This window comes from Coenobita brevimanus, chromosome 30 (genome assembly GCF_032717465.1).
Source record: "Coenobita brevimanus isolate Jiangsu-jjx chromosome 30, ASM3271746v2, whole genome shotgun sequence".
Classification (NCBI taxonomy): domain Eukaryota; kingdom Metazoa; phylum Arthropoda; class Malacostraca; order Decapoda; family Coenobitidae; genus Coenobita; species Coenobita brevimanus.
This window is the reverse complement of record NC_136983.1, coordinates 13,255,343-13,272,376: the sequence shown is the minus strand read 5'-3', so window position 1 is coordinate 13,272,376 and position 17,034 is coordinate 13,255,343.

Genomic DNA, 17,034 nt, shown 5'->3' with positions numbered 1-17,034 from the left:
CATGCGTGCGTGGGTCCGTGCGTCTGTAACACTATCGCTTGAACCCATCGACGGACATCCACTAAACTTACGTCATTGATGCAGTGTGAGCTGATGAAATAATTAGGCCAGCTAGGTGAAGGGTCCAAAGATCAAGGTCATTTGATGTCGACTTAGTTTATCCTTGTGGGCGCAAAATCTCCTGAACCCCACGTGGAATTTCGATTTTTTTTTTTTTTTTTTTTTAGTGATATAGTATGAAGGGAAGACAAACTGATCAGATCAGCAAGATCTTCGAGACTGCATTGCGAGCCCGCACACAGGTCTTGGAGGAGGCATTCCGAGTGACACTTTGCGTCGACAGCTCGGGGCCTGTGATCTCTGGGTTTCATTTGATGAGCGGCCCGGTATGGTCGCGAGGCGCGCATAAAACTCTGAATTTGTGCCGACCATTGATGAAAGTTATGGTGATGGTGATGCTGATGATGATGACGATCATGATGATAAATGTCTGTCAAATACTATTTAATTCGATTTGAAATTTATTAAACTGTGTAGGCGTCAGGGATAAAAGCCAACATGCACACTTATAAAAACTAATTACTGGTCATTACACACCATATGAATTTAACATTTTCCATTAGCGTGAATAGGATAAATAATTAATTTATGATAAAAATGTCACGGCATGAATGGTAACAGGTGTGCATCAACACCTTGGTCGATATTTTATTTTAATTTCATTGACTCTCTTTGTACTGAGGGGGGGGGGGGGAGGGACGAAGGATGCCTGAGTTCGTTTACACTTTGACCCTCTACAATCCAGTGATCTAGCTACCAGCGCTGAAGAAATATTTCGAAGAGGAGTTTAAATATTTCCTTTTGCAATTCATTCACTTTACAGGTCTCTCCCAGACTAAATAAAATTGTTTCTTGGTAGCAGGAATATAATGAAATATTTATGGAATCAATGCGATAAAGGTTATGGTTCTCTCCTGAATAATGGTTAGGGTCCCCGAGCTTAAATAATATATATAGCGCAGCCATAACATGATATAGACAGGGAGAATTAATGTCGTGGTTGGAGGATTAATCAAGACACTTTCTTTATGCCTCCCAAGCTGAATATGCTCACCTAGTGGAAGCAACAATAAAATAATGAAAGCTTATACCATCCTGATTCAGTTAAAATATAGCCACAATATGTCCGATTGGTAAATTATGCAGTACAGAATTTGTACAGTACTGTTCCATTGTCATTTCCATTTAATTCTACTTTCTTTTATCTAGTAGAGAGAGAGAGAGAGGGGGGGCATCTTGAGCCTGGCTCTCCTTTTATGGTTGTTTCCTTCACGAACACCCAGGGAATGTGTGTGTTGTGGTATTCTTTACCCAGCCACATAGGGAAATGCTAATCACTAGGTCTTCTCAGTGTGGCATAATATTATCATCCAGATCACCACCAGTCACAGATTTGGGGGGTGGGGGGCTTACTGCCCCCTACTCTTGCCAGACCAATTATTGTATGTACTAAAGAGAAATATATTATTTACCAACATACGTGCAATTATTATCTTACTGCATCTTTTTGCATAGACACCTGTCTTTCTTATTGTACTCGTATGACTGACGGAAGAAGTGTGTTTAATTTGATAAAATAAATGGATTCAATGGCAAATTTGCTAACAGTCATGGCCCCCCTCTTTTTCAAAGTGCTGCATCTGGCCCTGACCACCACCATCACCAAAGGAACAACAACATAACCACATGCAGAAATACAAATGTCACCACACCGTATTAATATCAGCATAATCACACAATAGTTACACTTGCACATCTACACTACCAACTACACTTCCAGTAATATCTACATCGCTACACATGTCATACCAACATCACCACACAGAGTACTACCAGCACAAGAATATCGCCTACTTAAGATCACAACAGTAATATGACACAACTACGCAAAAGTAATACCAGCTCCACACAGGTAATACCAACACAGATGGTACCAACACACGTAATGCCAGCACCACCACAACTGCAAGAAACATCTGTGAGCAGCAATGCTCCTTTTCATGACGGAGGCATATTTTACCTCCGACAACCTTTATTTCATTTTTAGCTTTCATTCATTCAGTTATTTATGTACTTTTTTTTTCACAAATCTAATTGAAATGTCAGTGAAAACTTGAGCAGTAAACCGTGTCGACAATAACCTTCTCATGACTGGAACGACTCTAATAATACATTACGGTTGAAACCAGGCGTTTTTACCAACCTTGGGGTGAGTCATAAAAGACTGACTGGTAATAATTTCCCCAATATCCCTCATACCAATACTTTCTGTACAATATGCCGTAAGGTGCTCCTTTTTTTTCCCTAGCCTCATAAAACCTACAACTGAAATGAGGATCTGGACAGTACATTCGACAGTTGCGTGTCGTAGTCTAGGGAAAGACAGTGACTAGCAAAAAAAAAAAATGTCTGCGTTAAAACCCTCTTGCAGCCAATGAGTAATAACCCTTAGCCTTTGCCTTCCGAGAACCAGGGAAAATGAAGGTCATATTCTCAACGATTAAGGAGGCTCCCTAGCACGTCATCCTTTCTATTTTATTTCTGCAATTTGTATGTTGAAGTTCTCTGGGATGTTATTTATGTAAACTATGCCAATATCAAACGACGTAAATGCCATGTAAGAGAATATTAAGGAGTAATATGCAAAATAAATATCTCAAGAAAAAGTGCTACGAAGCCTCCTATGGTACCTAAACTACAATCCCTGGAATAGTTCGTATCTACTAAGGGTTCTAAATGCAGTATGTTAGAGAATGCTGATGAGGAATATGCAAAATAATTCGCTAGGGGAAAGGCGCAATGAAGCCTCTTTTGCCTTATAGTACGGCCAATTGACCAACTCGTATGGGCTCAAAATACCTACACATCAAACCTCAACACTCCTCCGTTATTCTTGCGTGGGTCAGTCAACGCACTAGACCGCTGAAAAACAACCGCCCCCATGTTTGTTCGCGGTAGACAGCGCCTTCCCGCAGCGAGACGCGGGGAGGAGTGTTGAGGTTTGGTTCCCGGATGGACGCCGCATTTACCTCTCTCCACCCAGTTAACTGGGGCACCATAGCAGGCTCCACTTCACCCAAATATTTAGTTGTGTGGTATCCTCCAAGCGACAATGATGGCGTCCTGTGTTACAGGAAACCATTAAGTTTGTCACTAAGAGTAGAACCTCCTGAAATGGAAAAAAAGAGCAGTGGAAACTGACAGGTGGGGTGGGAGAAATAGGAAGAGAGAACAAGAGAAATACCAAAAAAATAATGATAAAGGTGAGGGAAGAAGTAGACAGTACTGCATGACGTGAGCTATCACAACAGCGTACCACAGTTATTTCACGTAAAACACACACTCTCTCTCTCTCTCTCTCTCTCTCTCTCTCTCTCTCTCTCTCTCTCTCTCTCTCTCTCCCTGAGGTGATGGCGTGGTACAGCTCAAAAGAAGCTTTTGAACTTAACTTACTGGAACTCCACTCAAGAATTTATCCCCACCTTGGAAGAAGGTCAGTGTAGGTCTTCAGATTTAAAATAGGAAATAGAAGTAAATATTATACATGGAAAGTTTTCGGTAACCTGCAAGGAAAGGGAAGTTGCAGTACATGGAAGGTATTACCCCTTCAGTATGGGAGACGTGTCTTGCCCTATATTCTTATTGATTTCTCGCGGTTTTAATCCGTTTTTAGATATTTGAACCGAGGGGTTAAATGTGGCCTTCATTACCCCATTACTAGCAGAGAGTCATCTAAAACAAATACAAGAGTAAGGAGACAGTAAAATTAAACACAAAATACTTCATCATAATGACGGCGTCATTGCTACTAGTGTACCGTGACCTTCCCTTCCTCGGACTGATGGGATTAATGTTAGTCTTCCTTTTCTTTGAGACTCTCCTACCATAACAATAATGAACAGCAAATGGGTGATTAAGACAAAGGACTGAGAATGTGGATGTGATGTGAATGGAAGGTAAAAATAATCACATACAAGAGAAACGCAAACACAAAATCAACGCTTCAGTTCGAAGAGGCTTCTTTTTCATAATAATTAGGTTGCCACTAGACGACAAAATTCAGACTGGGAAAATTTGTAGTAGTGAAGAAGTCATTAACGCTAGACGTAACTCCTTCTATTCCAGAACCTATCCCCTGACGTGAATGAAACCGCCTCCATGCAGCACGAATACAGTGCAATCCCTTCTGGTGAAGAGGATAATAATAGACCCACATCGTTTACCATCGTTTTTACTTCCATATCATACCATATTCTATATCTTCCTGACCACTATATCACTTTCCATATTTCTAAAAAATTCGGTCTCATATATCTCCTCTACCTTTCATTTTCCCCTGCATCCATATATATATATATATATATATATATATATATATATATATATATCATCATCAGCCGTTTGAGTATCCACTGCAGGACCGGCCTATTCCGACCGAAGTCGGGACGATACAGCCAATGTATCTCTACCAAGTGGCTTAGGCTGTCTGGTAGAGATTGTATGTAGGGTGAGAAGTGCTTGTAAGTGTAACAGTAGTGTTGGAGTGGCTTTGGATGTGTGTGTAGTCTGTGAACCAAGTGTAATCGGCCCGCGCAATCCGACTGAATGCAAGCATACTTTATAGTATGCGACACTGGTTCAACCACAGCACCCCTTGTGTCCGCCAATGCAATACGTGGCCGGGTGAACACTCCCAAAGTTTATTACCCTGGCACCCGTGTACGAAACGCACACTGTACCACTGTACCACAGAGACTCCATATATATATATATATATATATATATATATATATATATATATGCATGTTTGAATCCATCCATGTCTCTCTCTTTCTCACTCTGTCTGTCTATCTGTCTGTCTGTCTGTCTCTCTCTCATCTATGTCAGTGCATCAGATCTCCCCCTTCATCCTCTCCAAATATCTGCATGCTTCCTCTCAATGTATTTCCTCATGTCTGCAGCATCCCCTCCTTTGCATTTCTCCCCTGCTTCTCATTTTTATTCTTTTGCCGTTCATCCAACGTACCTTCCGATTCTGCCTCTGCATCTGCTCTCTCTCTCTCTCTCTCTCTCCTCCCATTCAGCTTTCACCATCTTCTCTTCATTAATGGTAGGTTTGCCGATCATCATCCACTCACTTGATGTAGAGCTGCCCACTCATTCATTAACTTTTATCATTCTGTTTCTGTGTCTGCCCTCCATTCTTCCTAACTCTCCCTTTCCCTTTTGTCACATTTTATTACTTTCCTTTTTTTTTCATTTCAAATGGTTCTACACTGAGGAAGATTTCTAATGGTTTCCTGTAACCCGGGAAACCATTTACAGCGGTAGGTGACAGTAATATGATTTGATCACAGGGTTAAGTGGAATCTACTATGGTGCCTCAGTTAACTGGATGGAGAGATGCAAATGTGCCATCCACCCAGTTCACTGCACGAGACGGCCCTGCAGAGGTGGTTGCCTTCCCGAGGCTAGTGGGTCTGTTCGGCCAGACAGACTGGGGTTGATCAACAACAACGTTCTTCACTACCTACCTTTTCCCTCCATCTGTTCTTCAACACATCTCTAGCATTGTTCATCAGAACTCAGTTTGTTCTTTCTTAAAGGCTGAAGGCGTAGAGGTATTTAATCGATTTTTCTCTTTTTAATTCTAAGGAAGTAATATCTGTAAACACTGAGATGATTTATCAGTTGTCCCACATTTTTCTACAATGGATGATGGCACTGAATTCTGAACAATGGGGATAATTAAACACCATTAAGTATTGGTCTGCAAATAACGTGAAGGAAAATGGACCAATGAACTAGAATATTTTGTTATTATTGCGAAAATGAATAAATGAAAAAGAATCTTACATCACCACCTATCAGCTGTTGGCATTATACACCATAATTTAATCATGTTTATCTATTAGGAAAGAGTTTGTCCAACAGAAAGCTACATCAAGCAAACCCTAAAAGGCCTAAATGAACTGCATCTATCTTGACTGAATCCATTAACACTGGCAGCAAAAAAGCATGGTAATTGCATTGATGTCCTCTGCGTTTTATAACAATGCGATCATAAACTTCGTTGTTTTTCTATCTTTCCACCGTGCCTATAGTTTGATGTAAGTATTATCACTCTGTATGGTGGTGTTTTGGTCTGCCTTTACGGTTCATTAGCGGAGGGTTTATATAGAAGCTGGACAGAGCTTTCTGATTTCTGAAATTAAAATCACGCTCTCCATTAATAATAAGGTTCATGCAACCCCCCGCCCTCTCTCTCTTTCTCAAAAATATCCAATTCAGTATTGTAATTAAACAGTCTGCCCCCAGCGCTGGTGCCCTACTTTTCACCCTGACGCACACAACTAAATAATCAGTGCCAAGTGTTATTCCCTTCACTGGGTGCTGGCCAATCATCGAACATCCACTGACCCATCGCTTTTCAGAGAATACGAGTTAACCCCGTCGTCCAGAAAAGTCTCTTCTGGCTGAAGGTAAACGATTTTATTGATTTAAGACTCAGAAATTCTTAAACTTAACACCGTCAGGCTCATGTGTTTACTGTAACTTCCAGCTGAATAAAATCATCTGGCGGTATTGGAATAGGGCGTTCGACCCGTTATAGCCATGAAAGGACCTGTGATATGAATACTGAGACTTCTAGGCTGCTTTGCTGACTCTCACATGAAACAAATCGAGCTGGCTACTAAGAAGAGAGGCTAGAATCGTTCCGAACATTAAATGGTTAAAAACAATCTCCAGCAACACCATCGGCCTGAAAAGTTTTGTTTCTGGATAACGACAAACGGTGTTATTCATCATAGGAGAAACAAACTTTTTACTTTAAAAACATCCTTTAACCTTTCTAGCTATAAAATTCAAAACTCTGGGTAACGATGTATGATTTTTCCCAGCTTATCGCCATCACCTTGACGGCATCTTTTACAGTCTCTAATTCAAATCCACCAAGCAGTTGTAATAATTTCTAGAGGGACATTTCGAACAGGAGGAGTTAGATAAATCCTTTGTTAATTCCTTCACTTTAAGTATAGTTTTATTTCGATAATTACGACCTATACTTGTAAGGGAAATTTGCTTTTGGTACGGTGATATTAGCATGGTTGGTTTCTTTTATTGTCATGAGAAACATTAGGCAGTTCAAGAAACCAAGTAGTGCATATCATAGTCTTGTTCTTGTGCTAGGCGCTATGAAAAGCGAAAGGAATAGGAAACGGTGGAGTCCTAAGCGTTTGACTGTAATGTCTGAAAGTGTATTTCTGTTTATGGTGAATACTGACAATTACTGATTCAGCACGGGAGATGTCTACCTTCCTACCACCTGATATACATATTCTTAACAGGAGATTTTTGTCGTTTTGGAGGGATTAGACACAACCGTTATTAATACGTTCACTTATACCCTGAAACTTACTAAATCGTTGTAAAATAGCAAGATGAAGTATAAAAAGGTCATCGTAGGTAAGGAATTACTTTGTGTTCAACCTTCCTTCGAATACAACACTGCTCATTACGATTACTGACAGTCACCAATTTCATCTCAGCAAAATCTAAAGACAACAACAACAAAAGTGTATTCCATTCCTTTACGTATTCACTACGATGTCGTTTTCATTTCATTAAACTATCACACATGTTTTTTTTCTAAACTGGTATTAAACATTAACGTGGCCATATCGGTAGAAGAGAGGCCTACAGTCCTAATTAGTCCAGGTTCGAATCCTGCCTGAGGCAGGGAACAGCGTAAGGGTTATAATTTCGTTAAACCAGATTTTACTGATCTACCAAAAGATCCACCGATATGTCGTTCAGATACCCTTGCTAATACCAATACAACAGTCCTGTATGAGACACCCCTAGCACGTATTCAGTATGGACGGTGGGTCTTAGTGCCGAAGTGATTGCGTGTCGAGTTATGTGGAACTTAGGAGAATTGCTGGGCCTCAAAGAAGGAGCTGTGAAGCCTATGCCCAGATTCAGATACACAAAGAAAATCTCCCCTGGTTCGAAAAGTCTCTCATATGCTTAATTACATTAGATGGAGATAAGAAGAGTAAAATCTCCGCATGGAAGAAATTAAGTTCTATTGCAGATCTGCAGGTCATCATCATTTTCAACACGACGTTCATATATGTTTCGATTCCACCAACCCATTCGCCGTTTCTCCCTTATCTTGACTCCTCCTATTCCCCTATTCATCTACACCCTTGATTCTCAACATGGGAGCGCACCCCCCTAAGAGGGTGCGAGCAATTTGCAGGGGAGAGGAGAAGATTCAGAAGAACAGTAATGCTTAGCCTGAATGATTCTGTCCGTAATGATTAACCTCTGATTTGCGGTCATTCTGTATAGTAACTCTAGGTCACCCCTCGAGGCATAATTGTCAATGTAGCCATAATGTGATGTAGGTTTCTTTTCTTTTGTACGTGTCATGACTGCTTCTCTCGCCTTCCACATTCTGGTCGTCTCGAGAGAAGTCTGATACCAAGTGATGTACTACACACCAGCTTTCCAGAGTATAAACATTGAAAAGCTGTTCTGTCATCAGGATTGGGTTTAGTTTCCCGGACACTGCATAAGTCTAACCCTCCTTGTTGCTCTTAACATAATTTAGTTGCAAGTACTGCAGGTGATAATCTTCCTATGCTCACTCCCATCTTTTCAGCAAAATATGGTTGATTATATGAACCAAAAAATAATGATGTTTCTGTATTTCGAAAATGTTCGCCATATGGATTATTTTTCATGAAGTGGAAGTTTGTTAAATGAAAGACTATTTTGAACAGTCATTTCTGCAAGTGAGTATTAAAATGTGGTGGTAATGATGTTTATGAACAGGGAATGTGGTGATTTATTTATGACAGTGTGGCGTAGTGATGATTAATGTGGCGTGGTTGGTATTTACGAGCGTTATGATGTGATGATATTAATGACAATGTGGTGTGATGATACTTATGACGATATGGTGATGTGGTGTTTATTACCATGTGCTGTAGTTATGTTTAACATGATGTGATGTGATGATGTTTTTGACCATTTGCCGTGGTGGTGTTTATGACCACGTGGTGTGGTTGTGTATGACCGAGAGATGTGGTGATGTTTATGGCCATGTGGTGTGATGATGTTAATGATTATATAGTGTGGTGATATTTTAAATCACACAGTGTAGTGCTGTTTTTAATCATATGGTGTGGTGGTGCTTTTAACCATGTGGTGGGTTGGTGCCCATAGCTACTGTATGTAGTGTGGTGGAATATATGGCCGTGTGGCGTGGTGGTTCTTGTGACTGTGAGGTGTGGTGGTTTTTATGACTATGAGGTGATGTTTATAACCATTTCATGTGGTGATATTTTTTACCATATGCTCGTGTTATCACCATGGCGTTTGTTGGTGTGGATTGCCGCATATTGGTGTTATGGTCATGTGATGTAGTGGTGTTAGACCATGAACATGCTCTGTGGCGATGTGGTGTGTGTGTGTGTGTGTGTGTGTGTGTGTGTGTGTGTGTGTGTGTGTGTGTGTGTGTGTGTGTGTGTGTGTGTGTGTGTGTGTGAAATAAGTATAAAACTACATAGTGAGTATGGTAATTGAAGAGATTAAAAGAAAATCACATATAAAATTGAGGGAGGTCGGCGTGGCCATGAGCAACATATGCTGGGAGCGCGACCCTAATAGAGCCGAGAACCACAGATCTACACCTTTGCCTCCACTCCATCTCCCTCCTCTTTCACCCGTCCTCTTCCTCTCCACCACTAGTATTTCAGCTGTCCCATTAATGTGACCTCTTATCGTGTCCAACTCTATTTTCCTCAGTCATATTAGAGCATGTTTGTTCTAATCTGACGATGATCCCTAACCCGTTTTAGGTCATTAGATGGACATTTGCAGAGTGGAAGACTGATTTCAACAGTAACCAAGGAGCCTTATCCACACCTCATAATCTTAACATTGTTCGAGTTTCATGCTAGCACGACTTAGCAGTCATGTCGTAATACTGGCCCAGTTCTGTCAGGTAAACACAAGCCAGCTATACAAGTAGTAGAGCTACTGCATACAAATCTTTCTTACGCTTTCTGGTTGTCCCTTTCTCCACTCTTTTTGCGAATCATCATCCACGACCAGTCCAGCATATTTGCTCTAAAACATACTTCAAGTCAATTTCATATTTTCAATCCTTTATTCCTTGTTCATGGTGTTCAGACTTTCCTCCGCCTAACTTGGCCAACAATAAAAAAATATTCGCCTGCACCCAATCTAACATCGCATCATAATGTTCAATTCTAAGAAATCTACCACAACAAGTAGGACAAAGATTATCTTCACGCAAACACCGACAAACACTTCTGTCAATCTATACATAGCCAGATGCCTTAATTCCGTAAGGAATGGCTACAAACAAATCGCCTTCATGTTGCCTGTAATTCATATTATGATGAGTATGTGTGGTATACAGTTGCACCAGTATCTCAGTATGCCCATGTGTTATATACATCCCGGCATCGTCGCTGGTTTGATATGTTTAGGCTTCTTGAAAGGAGAGGAAATACAGCATGGTGCTTGCTTCTTTATTGTATAGCAAGGGAGAGAGCATTTGAATGCGGCACTAAACACTGGGTGTAGTAATACACATGTGAGTTATACATCATGTTCATAGCACCATTGTAATACAGTGTAACTAAACTTATTTTCATGACATCAAAACACTAGCAATATGAACTAAAATATACTCTTCTGGATATATAAACATCCCTTACAAAAGTCTTTAACTTGACCTGGAGATACTGAATAGAAAAGGGGCTAATCAGAGATAATCACAGAAAACTGACTGTATGGGGGTAACTCATGTAACTTAACTTACTCTATACCAGGGGTTCCCAACCTTTATTTACCCATTACCCCATTTTCCACACCTCCCTTCACTCATTACCCCTCATTGCTTATGTTTCCACAATTGCATTTTAGCGGCTTAACATTTTGATGCCTAGATTTTTTTTTTTTTTTTTTTTTTATGTGTCCGACTCAGGGCATAGGCTTCACAGCCTGCTTTCAAGGCCCAGTAGTCCTCCTACATACCATACACCTCTACATGTCACCACTTCGGCGCTAACACCCACCGTCCATATTGAATACATGCTAGGGCTGTCTCATACAGAACTGGTGTATTGGTATTAGCGGGGGTATTTTTACGACATGTCGGCGGGTAATGTAGGACTTAATTAAAGGTTAGGCTAAACCCAAGAGAGTTATTGCAAGGAGTAATTTATTTTTATTATTAACACTGATACCAAATAAACATGACTTTAAACATTCATCTCTGAATTTTAGTATAGGTCTGAAAGTCTATCATAACTGGTATGATTTTTAGATTTTTTTTTTTTTTTTGTTACCTCCCCCATTACCCTTCACAAAAGACCAAATTACCCCACTTGGGGTAATTTACCCCAGGTTGGGAACCCCTGATATATACATATACATTTACATACATAACACTATCCCCTGCCATTCCATTTCGCAACTCTCCCCTCAACTTACACCCTCTTCTCTCATATACCCCTCAACTCCATCCCTTCATGCCACCCTCTATCACTACCCCCCCTCTCCATCTCACTCACATACACTCTTCTACCTAGACTCTAACTCTCCATATTCTCCGCTTGGCCAAACCACCTCAATGTATCTAACGTTTTCTGTCATATCCATATCCACATCACAACGTTCCTTCACTTCCTCATTTGTCAGTCTATCTCTCAATGAAGCTTCACATACTCATCTCAGATAACTCATTTCCATTGCTGTCACTCTTGACATGTGTCTTTCCAACGAAATCCAAGCTTCGGTTTCACATGACAGAGTTGGTATCATATTACTGTCATGCAGCGACTTTTTAACTTCATGCTTCCTTCTCTGTTACTTATACCTGCCTTCAGTGAACCAGCAACCTTTCTTCACAGTTGTACCCTTTGAAATACTTCATCCCCCAAACTTCGATCCTCACTGATCTCACTACCCAAGTACTTAAATGCACTCACATTTTACATTTCTTCTAAAACCAGCCCCATTGTGCATTCAGTAACTTCATCTTTCTCGAAGACCACAACATTACTTCCCCACATTTACCTTTAGATTCCTTTTTCATTTTGACATTCCCCAACTCTTCCACAAAGCCTTGAAGGTCCCATTCGTCTTCACTTAATACAGTATCATCTGCAAACAACAGATCAGGAAGCTTCCAGATGCTGCTCTCTCTCGTTAGGGCCACTCCAACATCCACTACCCTACCTTGTATCTCTTTTATAAATCCATTCAAATACAAATTGAACATTGATGTTGACATGACACATCCCTGTGTCTAACCAACATTCAGACAGAAAAATTCACTCAGTTCTCCATCCACATGCACTGCAACCCTAGCGTCCTGATAAACATTATTCACCGCATTCCGCAGCTTACCATTTACTCCATATATTTTTAATACTTTTCCACATCCCTTGTCTATCTGTTCTATCATAGTTATGCTTTCTCCAAATCCATAAAGGCAGCATAGAACTCCCTTCTCTTCTCTACAAACTTTCCCACTAACCTCCTTAAGATGAATGACCAATCAACACAACCTCTTCACTTTCTGAAACCTTGCAGTTCTCCAACTAATTCCTCTGTTATTTCTCCAACTCTGTCAACAAGTATCCTACCATATACTTTTCCCATTACACTAAGAAGACAAATGTGACTATGATTACCACACACTTCCTTTTCCCCTTTTCCTTTGTACAGGGGAATAATCATAACTGACTTTCAGTCCTCCAGGACTCTACCTTTCCCTCTGGCTAATCTGCACATCTTCCGTATCCAGCCTACTACTGTCCCCCATACTTCAGCATTTCACCATACACTCCATCAATTCCTGGGGCTTTCCCCAATTTGACTTATTTCATTGCTTCCACTACTTCCAGCCTTCTGACCTTTTCTTTCTCATCTCCCTCCTTCTTCTAGCCCATTCGCACTCACTTATGCTGTACACTTCACAGCCAAAATACAATAATCTTAAACATGGAATAGTAATCCATTCATTCACTGTCCATCCCTTCACCCCCATAGAGAATGAACAACCTAATATAATTAAGAAAATATATCCATCCATCATCATGTTCTCTATTTCCCCATCTGGAGTGTGTGGACACTGTTGAGCTACTCAGTTCAGACGTATAATGCAAGAGTAAACAATTGTGCTTCCCTGGGAGGAATTATGAACAACAGATCCCTACCATCCCACAAACTTAAACCCGTAAGAAGTGTTGGAGAAGGATGCCTTCATGTGGTGACATTACTACAACCAAGTGGCTCCACACATGGTTAAACGAACGTCCGTCAACCCCCCCCCCCTCCCCCACGCAAAGGAGTGTGGTAGACTGTTTCAGCTTGCTGTCCAAACAGTGGACATTAGCTGAGCCTGGGGCCACAGTAACAACAAACCATTGAGCCAGATCAGGTTGAAAACTTTTCAGTTCCAAGACTACCAGGCGTCCAGACCAATCGGCGTCAATATGGCTAAGAAAAATACTCCCCCAAATCATTCACTGCTGTGGATATTATTCTTTCATCATAAAATTAAGCAGTATAACTTTGTATGATCTCCGGCTCTTTTCGAATGACAGATCGGACAAAAGAGATTCATCCGTAATAAGATTGTCTGGAGATCGCGATAATACCAGAATGACTATGACCATGAGTTGATGGGGTAGATTCTCCTCTTCCACTACATATTTGTTGTTCCCTAGCAGAATTTTGATCACTTCAACCCCCTCTCCCTCCCCCTCCCTTTGCCAGCAGCCACCTCCACCGTACACTAATCTAACCCCCAGCCCATGCATCAGGGGTATGATAGTGATTTGCCACACTGTTCAATCCATCACTTCTCACACTGACAAGCTCTCTCTCTCTCTCTCTCTCTCTCTCTCTCTCTCTCTCTCTCTCTCTCTCTCTCTCTCTCTCTCAGTTGAGAGAGAAAGAGAGAGAGAGAGAGAGAGAGAGAGAGAGAGAGAGAGAGAGGGGGGGGGATACAAGGACACAGTGACTACTTAACAGCATGCCAGAATGTTCATTAGGACTCTGACACCCAAAGATGGTGTCCGTATGGATTCCAGTGGATGCAGAAATGTACACTCCATGTTTCGTATTCTAAGTGATACTGTGGACTTCGTAACAACCCTCCCTTGGCGATTTTTTCTGCAAATCATTCCTCCGCATCTTTTCTGTTACTGATGCAGGTTATCTTGACATAAAAATGATATCAGTTACATACAACAGAATGCCAGGGTTTACGTGTGGAGAGATTCCCCACATACAACTCTTAACAAGGTGGAGTCAAAGGATTTTGGTCTTATAAACTCTCCTTCTCTTACTGGCTCTCTTCAACCACTGTCTCTTCGCTGCACTGTTGCAGCTTTATCTCATTTCTATCGTTACTTCAGTGGTCATTGCTCCTCTGAACTGTCTACTTGCACCCCTCCACCTCTACTACAGGTGCGTAACACCCGTCTAGCAACAAACTCTCATCCTTTTTCTCTCCAACTCTCTAATGCAGGAGTTAACCATTACTCCTAGTCCTTCAAATATGCAACAGATCAACTCTGGAACTGTCTCCCTCTGTCTGTATTTCTTACTGCCTATAATCTCCAGTCTTTCAAACACAGTGTGTTCAGGAATCTCGAAATGAAATGAACGGATCATGTATTTGGCTCTATGTTTTCTTGTTTTTGTTTTTCCTTGGAAGGAACAATCTTGCGGGCTCCTTGCCTTTGGTTCCTTCTTTCTTGAAAAAAAAAAAAAATGTGTACAAATTGTTGATAATAAGGTGGTGCTACAAAACTTCCTAAGTCACCTACAGTGCTGGACATGATATTGATATATACTCAATCAATCAGCAACCTTCCCACTTTACCTTGATTGTTGTTTAAGATCCATAACCAAATTCTACAATGAAAATATTATTGTCATGGATGGTGGCTGAATGTTTGTATTAGCTGGATGTTGTACGTAAGGATGCGAGTTCGATCCAGGTAGTTGCAGGGAACAGACTTATGGCTCAAATATCACTAATTTTCACTGATCTTTCACAAGACCCACCGAAGTGTCATATATACGTCCCACTAATATCGTTACACCAGTCTAAAACGACAATGTATAAGATCTATTCAATATGAACGATAGGTTTTAGTGCCGAACGCGTGTGGCGCGTAGGATACCGCTTTACCAGAGGGAATCGAATACTTTGTCGATGCCCAGAGTCGGACACATAGAGAAAAAGGAATTTACTTTTTTCATTTATCTGTATCTAAAGCAAAAACATACCAGAGTTCTAAAACATATCCAGGTTCCTGAAAACATCATATTAAAGTCCCTGAACCTCTGACCGATAAGGTCGTCTTCGACTAACCAAAATCGTCTGGTGTTATACCACCTTAAGTTCTTAAGTATATCAGTACCTGAAAAAGGGTTGTCCGAGATATTTCCTTTAGCCATTAATTACTAAGAATTCCATCAGTTGGACATAATATTCCGACGTTAGCTTACCCAAGTGCACCAACGGCAGCAAAGTTGTTATAGGGGTTATCAAGATCCCATAAATCACATTAAATATATCGATAAAAGCTCATTATCAAATCTCTAAAATACATGATGAATATATCAAAAATATATTGTCGGGGTCCCCAGACACATAACCAAAGTGCATAAAACATAGTATAATCAGCCAATATAAAGCATGTTAGGAAAGATCCTTATACACTGACCATCGAGGTTTCCAGCGTTATGTATTTAGAAAACCATTCTTAAAAATAAAATAATAGCCTTTAAAGCAAAAAAGCATTAGTATTCTCATAATTTCCGTCTTATATACATGTTGCTTTTTGTCGTACTTAATATAACTCCTTCACCCGGAGAAGGTAATGTATATTTTCGTGTTTAAATTATTATTTTTTTCCAAATTCTCTTTATGAGACTCTCACACTGGAGAGGTTACCTTTAGCCCACATCACCCCCCCCCCTCCACCACTAGTAGTCCTTCCCTATTTAAATAATATCTTTTGAGAAACACTTGATTAAAGTAAAGAGAAAGACAACAGGTATTTGCCTAAGATCGTAACGCTACAAGCCAGTGTTCCTGAATAAATTTTTAAATAACGCAAGAATTCACATGCTGGGACATCAATTATTACACAGAGCATTAGAAAAGACACATTGCAGTAGAAGACACAAATATACCTACACTTTCCCCATACACACTGCCACTCACCAAACCACACTAAGAGTACACACCATGTCACACTTCCAGCGCGCACACCCTGTTTTTATTTTTTTATTTTTTTTAATTACCTTCTATGACGTATGATATCATGAATGTATTTTTCCTCTCTCTCTCTCTCTCTCTCTCTCTCTCTCTCTCTCTCTCTCTCTCTCTCTCTCTCTCTCACATTAATCTATTTACTTGACTATTCCTCTTTCAGCATTCGGACTTCACCACTGGTATATATCATCTCCAGTGCTAGGGACACTTTCCCACCAAAATTTATGGCCGTCTCTATAGAGTTGGCTCAATTTACCTCTGAGTTTAGGTGACGTCCGTTTTAGTTTATTAGTGTTGTTTCTAGACTTTTTTTTTTTTTCAGTTAAGGGGGAGACTTTTCAGTCTAGACGTGTTAGGTATATCCGTTAATAACCCTATCACTGCTATAGTGGTGATAGGGTTATTAACTTGAAACAGTAGAACAGAACAAGGAGTAAAATGAAAAGTACGTCACAAGATTGGAGTGTTAACCTGAATTCGGATGATGTTCAGTTGAGTTTACATGTAACGCTGCGAGACATATTTATTGAACATAGGGAAGGCTGATCGTACTGATGAGATTACTAATGCTGGCGATCTTGTCACCTACCTTTCAGACTCCTGGACATCCTCAATGAGGACTCTGG